Source organism: Denticeps clupeoides, chromosome 5 (assembly GCF_900700375.1).
Source record: "Denticeps clupeoides chromosome 5, fDenClu1.1, whole genome shotgun sequence".
In the NCBI taxonomy this organism is placed as follows: Eukaryota; Metazoa; Chordata; class Actinopteri; order Clupeiformes; family Denticipitidae; genus Denticeps; species Denticeps clupeoides.
Genome location: NC_041711.1, coordinates 8,242,921 through 8,251,692, shown reverse-complemented (window position 1 = coordinate 8,251,692; position 8,772 = coordinate 8,242,921). Strand labels below are relative to the sequence as shown.

Below are 8,772 nucleotides of genomic sequence, written 5' to 3'. Positions count from 1 at the left end.
CGGGGACAAGTATAGTATACCTATCCATTATATACATTTTGAACCTAGACCAAATTTCTTGAGAGTGAGGAAAAGAAAATCCCAGTTCACACAATCCAACGCCTTTTCAGCATCAAGTCAAATAATTATTTCAGGGACCTTGGATTGGGAGGGGTTGTATAGAATTTTCATAAGATGTCTTATATTGGAAAAAGAAAAGCGTTTTTTTGTAAAGCCTGTTTGATTAGATCCAATCACTGAGGGGATAACCTCGTAAAGCTTGTATTTTCCACTAATATTTTGGCATCTGCGTTTAATGGTGATATTGGTTGTTATGAACTGCATTCGAAAAATATTTTTTATATTAATGAGATAACTGCTTGACGCATAGTAGGTGGTAAAGAGTGGCTTATGAATGATTCTTCGAAAACAGACAGCAACAATGTAGAGCTGAGATGAGTGAATTTCTTAAAGAATTTTAATGGGTACCCATCTGGGCCTGGAGATTTAACACTCTGCATACTTTTAATTGCAGTCTTGATTTCTGCAATTGTAATCGCTTCTTCTAGTTCAGTATCAAGTATTACCTGTACTACTCTTTAACGAGAATTTTTATAAAATCACCAAGCAACATCGTGATATAATCGATTATGTTCTGAACTGCATCAATGCAGAATCGTCCATGTTTGCATCGCGATACATAGATTATACGATTAATTTCAACACCCCTATAATACAGCCTTCTGTTCACATAATGGTGAGGGAAAATTAATCATTGCTTTGGTTCTCTGTGAACGAAATAAAGTGATGACTTCTAGCTTTTATTGATAAGAGGGATTTATATTTCTGTTGACAACAAGCAACAAATGTGCATGTCTTTATGTAATTTATCTTGTTTCACAAAATATATTTTTGTGCACACTGTTTAAAATCTGGAGTCTGTAATTGATAGGGAAATAGGCTAGGGAAACTTTCAGTAATCCTTTGGCAGCCAACATTGACTGCTGCATCTACAGAGATAAGTGAAGTATTTACTATGTAAAGCTGAAGTCATCCGTATTGTACAGAAGCACTGCTGACACCTCTGGAGTCAATCTGATATAAGATGGACAGTAACACCACGAAATCATGTTTTGTAGTCCAATGAGTCAAAATGTCACATTGTTGTGTCTTCTATCTCACTGCTCTCATCTATTATGATACAGAGATGTGACATGCTCAGCTCTACATCTGCTTGTAGACATTAAAGGACAAAAGTGATTATATTATTAAGCAGCATATGATAAGAATCAGAATAAGCTTTATTCAATCACACCCATTGCCACAGGTGCATAAAATCAGCACCTCACCATGCAGTTTGCATTTACATGTGAAACAAATTGCTCATTCTGAAGAGCTCAGGTATAATATAGTGATAGGATGCCACCTTTACAATAAGAATGTTTGTGAGATTTCATCTGTGGCAAGTTTAGGAACAACAGAGCAGGGTAATGCTGATAAGGTCCATTGTGCATAAAAGTCACAAATGCTCTGCTCATTCTATAGTAGAAGAGTTCCAGACTTCCACTGGAATTATTATGAGCACATAATAAAACTGTGCAGAGGGAGCTTCATAAAATTGATTTCAATGGCTGAGTAGCTGTGCACAAGCCTCACCAAGCATCAGAGGGAGTAGAGTAAAGCACGCCTCCACTGAACTGTGGACTAATCTACAGAGTGACAAATCAGGCTTCTCTGATTGGCAGTTCGATGGACAAGTCTGGGTTTGGTGGATACAGGGTGGATGTTATCTGCCTGACTCTATTGTTCCTACTGTGAATTTGTAGGACTGTTCAGGGTTCTATTGAAAGGTGATCTTAATGCTTTGTGGACACAGTTTGGGTAAAACTCTTATATTATTCCAGCATGGATGAAATAAAGGTAGACACAGCATACAATATTAAACCTCCAGGTACAAAACTGTTCCTTTCAGTTGATTGTACCTCAAAAAGTATTGTGATACCGTGTTGTAGGTTTAAAGGAACATGATTTGGGGAAAAAACATAGTCGTACCCATGGACCTGCACCACATGGAAATGAACAAAAATGTTTTCCAAATGTTTTTTTCACAGAAGCATAACACAAAAAGGACAAAAGGAATGTACATGTGTCAAGATTGGCTCCAGGTGCGGTTTCAAGCTGTAGCCTATCTGGGAGGCTTTTAAAAGCCTGTGACTCCGCTTTTTTTTAACCTGTTTGTGTTCTGAGTTCTGGCAACCGCCACACGCCTGCGGGCTAGTTTATGTTTTCCCCTTTATTCCCTGTTTTCGGCCATCGCGCCTTGTTTTGTTTCTGTTTATTAGTAAAATCCCTTTCCCAGAATGTCCCGACTCTGCACTTCCTTCTCTACATGAAAATACATCAATGACAGAAACAAATCACAGACAGACCGACATAGCAGTGTATAGCTCAGTGGACTAAGACTCTGTGCCTGTGAGTTGAAGGTTCTCCTTACGCAAGGTCTCCCGGGGCAACACCACAAGTGTGCTTCCCTTTGCAGACCACGTCACACTGCAACCAGGGTACTACCCCAGCGACATGCATTTGTACCCATATAGGTACACAGTGGTACTTCCATTTCTCAGTGTGCAGTGTCTGATGGTTCATAAATACTGTATATGCTTGGATGAGTTTGGTGAAGAACTTAATTGGGTCACACCAAGCCCTGACTTCAACCCTGTCAAATACATTTAGGACAAACTGGATGGGTGATTGCATTTTCATTAAAAAAAAGTCTGATTTCATGGACCTTGGCTGCATTTTTTTGCTTGTAATGCTGAAGGCTGCATTATGTATTAAAATGGTTATGCTGTTATGGAACTCTCATGAAATGTGAAGATGGCAAAATCATTCCCACAAATTGACAGGTGCATATTACAGCTGTTATTTTGGATGTATTGTGGGTTGTATTTGTCAAAAGGTTTTCTTTTGAATTAGGATGGAATATGAAAGACCTGTCACATTGTCACTGTTAATTATTACAGTGTTACATCTTTTTTGCTGTGTACTAACTCTGCATCACCCTCGCTTTTCAGTATAAATGAATTGCGATAGTGATGGATCTGTTCAATTTTTTATTTAGTGTGGTAAAGGTTTAGTGAAATTAGTTACATTTAAGGCATTTATCTGACACCTTAATCCAGAGCGCCTTACAATCAGTAGTTACCGGGACAGTCCCCCCCTGGAGCAACTTATGGTTAAGTGTCTTGCTCAGGGACACAATGGTAGTAAGTAGGGTTTGAACCTGGATCTTCTGGGACTGGATTAATTTCATTTTCATGGCAAAGAGGGATTTTCTGGAGTACATGCAAATTGCCATAATACAAACAAAAGCATCAAACTTTGTGAAAAACAGTATTTGTGTCATATTTGTGTATAAATGGGAATTATTTCACAAATAAATCATTGTGAAAACTGAAATGTTGCCAATAATCCATCAAGTAGATTAAATTACATTACATACATGCAAATGGAAGAGCAATTTACCTCAAGGAACAGAAATGACATTCTATGTTATCTTCTCAGCTCATTTGTTTCAAGAAAAAGACGGACCTGTGCAAATTCCAGCAAAGATCATTAGTGCTGTAGTTCTCTATTTAGTCTCGGTCTTGTCTTGGTCTCGATCATAGCGGTCTTGATAGGATGGGAAAAAATAAGCGAAACGGGTTTTATTTTTATTTCATTTCAGTCAGATGCCTCTACGTTAAAAACATTACATTGTAACATTTTCTCAACGGACCCTGCTAGCGCGTCACAGTCCACACACATTGTGCACATCGTATCATAGCGAAGTTGGCAAAGAAATGTCTGCAAAGTCATTTAACATTTAACAAATAACTTTTGCTTTACAGAGCACAAAGAGTATATTTGCAAATTGTTCTAGGAAAAAACATCCAGCTGTATGCAGTGGCACTTTTTGATGTGGGTGACATGGGCCGTCAATTTTGTCGAACCACCTTGACTGAGACAGCTGGGACAACGTCTACAATCACCAGGAATCTGGAGAGAAAGCACTATGAATAACTAACTACAAGATCGTTGATTAGCTCTGCGTTTCTTATTGTCAAACTACGAGGGAAAACTACTTTAAATCTGACAAAGAATATCATATAAGCATGTATGGTCGTTTGTTTAAGGGGATATCAATGTCATTTAATTAGATAAATTCTTGATTTTGACAATCACTGCTCAGGGATGATGATTGCACATTACGAAGCATTTCAGACAACCAGTTGACTTCTGATGAAAGTAAAACAGAGATTCCTTCATTGCTGCTGATTGAAATATACAATATGGGCTCTTCATGGCCACTGAGCCCAGGAGGTCTGTCTTCTAATGAGGATGGAGCAGCAAGAGAAGTATGAGGAAGAGCAGAGCTGAAAGGAGGAATGTTGCTCCATCTTCATGTTTTTCAATCAATGGCACCCTGTCGCTGAAATCAGTCCAATAATGAGCCATTTGAACCGAAGTCCGGTCCCTTTAGCCAGCATATTGGAGTGAAAACAACTGAATATTTTTCTACTGCGCTTCAGTAGAGGTTGTTTACTAAATGAATGCAGGGATTGAAGACAGGATGGGGGGTTGGTTTAAAAGCAAAGAGCTCGCTGATTCAATCTGCACGGTAAACACTCATAATTGGATTGTGTGCTTATGTACTTTGATGTGTTGTATTCTCTCAGGACTGCATATTGCCACATTAGGCATAATTGATTTTGATACACATTTACAGTGGTTTATAAAATTAGCTGAAAACACAACACGATTGAAGTGATTAAATTGCCTCTGGAAGGTCGGGGGTTAGACTTCATTTTGGAGCCACTTCAGCGAGGATTTGAAGTGGTTGTAGTGATGTCCATGTTTTCTCAGAAGCATGTATTTTACGGGTTACACACCCCGATTGATTGGAAATTATTTCCCAGCAGTCATAGGCTCACAAGAGTTTAGTCCACCATGACTGAGCTTGTCTAGTGCACCCGAGAAGATATATTGTCAGTGCTCTGGTTAAGTTCATCTACTAGTTCTTTTGCATTATGAATGAACAGTTACTGTGTGGCATGAATACACAGTGGGGGAAAATGGAGGACGCTAACTCTCAACTCAACAAAATGGCTATTACTAAATCAACTTGGCATGTGGGCCCACATAAAGATAAGAAAAAAAGACACACAAGCCAAGGATAGAATGACGGGGAACCAAACAAAATAGAAGTTTCTTACTCAGGTTCAGCTGTAACTTTGCAGCAGTGGACCAAAGCTGCTCAATAGAAACCTGAACCTCGGTTAGCTGGTACTGGTTCGTGAAATTCTTGACTCAGGGATGCAGGGCCAGCACCAAAATTAAATTTGCCTTAGTGACAATCATTATTGCATCAACCAAGATGATGCAGCACAAGCTGTGCTGGTCTTGGATCCACTAGTCTTCTTCCTTCAACTGCTACCACAATGGATCAACCGGTCTGGTTAACCCGCAACTGAGTAGATGCCCTTCCTGTTACATCCCAGACTTGGGATTGGCACCAAGAAATGCATTCGCTTCCTGAATTTAAAGAATTACAGTTGTAGTTACAGCAATTTAATAGTCTGATATTCGACTATTTTATAAGGTTGCAAGTGGTAAACCTAAAAATAAATTAATAAAATAAATAAATGAAAACATCTTTCAAGGTTGTGTTTATCTCTCCGTAAAAGACCTAAAAATTGCAAACACTAAAAATTGTCCACTTTTGGTTCCTGAAATAAGAAATAATTATATAAATATGCCAGTTTCCCAGCACCCTTAAAAAATAAATGACACAATTCTGTGTCTATTGCTATCGCACCAATGCATAACGGCTCTCACATTAAACTTCTTGCCTGACTCCTATGTTCTTGTTATTGTGCCTGCATTAAATGTTGAAAGTGAAGTGATTGTCAATCTGAATCACTGCAGCACAGCACACGGTGACACGGTGAAATATGTCCTCATTTAACCATCACCCTTAGTGATGAAAGGTGCCTGGGCAGCACTGTGTGGGGATGGAACCTTGATCAAGGGGACCTCAGTGGCACTTTGGTGGTTCGGGATTCGAACCTGCAACCTTCTGATTCCAGGGCTACTTCCTTACATACTTCCTGCCCCCTTATGGTTACTGATGAGATTGACTTTAATAGTAGAATTTTTTTTTACATATATTATTGTCATGTGCATGTGCACATAAAGAAATCCCTGAATGCCACTGTGTAATGATAATTTTAATAAAAATGTATCCACCCCTTCTGCTTCAGTCTACAGTGGCCATAATTACTAAATGGCTTTTCAGTGTATGACCAAATTGACAATTGATATCGTGGGCAACATCCAGTTCAAGAAACCTTGCTTCTGCTGTACTGTTACACTCTTTGAAGCTGGGGCTTGCATTTAGTGACTTCACTGACCCCACTATCAGGTGAGGATATTGGCCTGGTGAGCCTATATGTTTCCCAGCTCCATATCACCTTCAATTTGAATTCTATTACTTCTGGTGCCACTTTTCAAATAATGGAAGGCCCTATTAATTACCAAAGTATGGGTCCAGGACCAAAGGTGACTGTGCAATTACAGAATTAAATCAAGCCACCGTTTAGCTTGTCAGTGCTGACAGAAATAATTTGGGTGAATTATTAAAAGCTTCCACTGCCCTCCACTGCAATACTCTGAGGTGTCCCTTCACTAGTCACATCCAGGCACTGGCATTTCTTTCCTAATGAAATAAAACCATTAATTGTGTTATCTGAATTTCTATTGAGATTGTACTTTCTGGAAGCTTGAGGTTTTCCATGAAAACATCACTGGAACCTTCCTGTACATACCCTGACGTGATTGTGGGACTGCTGTTGAACCTGGGTATCCAGCTGCAGTTGGGGTCAGTAGGTGAGGTTATGAAACCGGCTGTGAACCTGGTGGAAGCAGGAGGGCCAGCACTGGAGACAATCCTGGAGTTTTTGCTGGGATTAAAGAACGGATGCATGTAGGTCCGGACGTCATGGCAAGAGTACTGTGGTTAAACCTGGAGATCTTGGCAAATCACCACAGCCAGTCACCCTTACTCTACAGCTCCTTGTTATTGGTGTCCACCAGTTCCCAGCATTCCTCCCTGGGGTAATCGTAGCCCTGGCTGTCATCAGGCCAGACAGACAGAACATGGGGAATGAGAGGGGGGGGCATTCAAATGCATTTTGTAGGTCAGATTTTTTAACCCAAATTTAGACAATCTATATAAAAAATAGATTAACACATTATTTATCACAGAGACGTGCTGGAATACAAGTTAAAATAGCTGTAAAGAATGCAGTAAATCACTGGATCTGCTGTTATAAAGACAAGGTGAAACATTTTTGATGAAATTGTAAGATGGGACATCGCGGAGCCATGACCTTTCTGTGCTTTTGTTGTGCATGGAGATTCAACACCTCTGTTTTTGTCGAACAGAATTGCAACATTTGGCAGCCCTCCCCCGAGCCAAAGGTGCGACGTGCCGGCCGTCGGGACCGCCTGCTCTCTTTGTCTTCCCCAGACGGGAGGCACCGGGGGCGTGACATCAGAAACAACAGGTTATGATTGGTCTGTGACAGCTTCCTGTAGGCCAGGTGTATAAAGGATTGATCATGTGTGGGGGACTGGACTTGGCTTTTCCATCGAAACCGGACTTTCCGATTTTCGAGTCTTTTCTCTCCTCCAATTTTTCTCCTGGATCAGGTGATGTCTCTGAAGCTTGGTTCCGGCTGTACTGTCTATTTCTATCTTTTCCTCATGTCTCTCATTGTGGTTTTCTCTGTAACATTGGTACCTTTTTACATACAATATTCACATTTAACTGCAATAATAATTTACTGGTATTAATATATTAGAAACTGCTCATCCTTTTAACCTCTATTGTCCCATGCCTCTTTCTGCCAGGTAACATCAAGTTGGAGTGGTTTGAACACAGTGCTTTTGTGTGTAGAGAGAGAGTTTTTTACTCCATTCTCCCCAGTTTTTTACAAAATGTAACCTTCTACTAAAATACACTTACGGTGTTTGTTACATTACACTTCAACAACCTGTGTTTCTAATAAATTCTTTCTAATGTTTTCATCAGCTGATATTGAAACGTGTCTTGTCAAACATGCTGGTTAATCTGAGCCAGTGAACAGCTTCAAAGGTGACGTGATCAATTACTTTAAGACAATCGATTATTAATGCAGAAGCAGCCACAAAATTAGCATCATTTCGTGTTTGTGTACTTTCATCCAGCAGCTGCCAAAAACCGATCACATTGCCAGCATTTCTCTGCACTGCCTGCTTCTGACGGTAGGTGAAGGTGTCTAGTAATGTGCATGTTCAAAAGCAATCCATCAACCTGTAACCATTAACGTGTCAAAATGAACTTTAGTCCATTTATCACAGGCGTCCCCATTCAGCACCAGTTTTACGTGTGGACAGTTTGCACAACAAAGTGCAGAAGTCAGCGAGCGCCTCTGCCCGCAAAAAGAAAAGCATTTTTTTCCAGCAGTGAATAAAGCTGATTCAGGGATGTGCACAACAGCAGTGAGGCTGTGCCAGACAAGCTGTGATGATTCACAAAACGAGTCCTGGTGATGCAACTAGCAGCTCATGGAGCCTGATAAACACGCTTCTGGAGTCCGTTGCTGCAACACTTGTACGTTTTCACTTTAGACCTCAGAAATACAGAATGCATGATAATATTATTGCTTTCTGATCTGTTCAGCAAGTCTAAGCTCAACAAGGAATACTAGC

The 8,772-nt window shown here is 40.1% G+C and overlaps 1 long non-coding RNA gene across 1 annotated transcript; it reads left to right on the top strand.

The window, feature by feature from the left end:
- The first annotated feature begins 8,075 nt into the window (after positions 1 to 8,075).
- Positions 8,076 to 8,509, top strand: LOC114791294 (uncharacterized). Its single transcript, XR_003749968.1, has 3 exons — positions 8,076 to 8,176; positions 8,272 to 8,325; positions 8,408 to 8,509. It is a non-coding gene; the product is annotated as an uncharacterized LOC114791294 (long non-coding RNA).
- Positions 8,510 to 8,772: the final 263 nt, after the last annotated feature.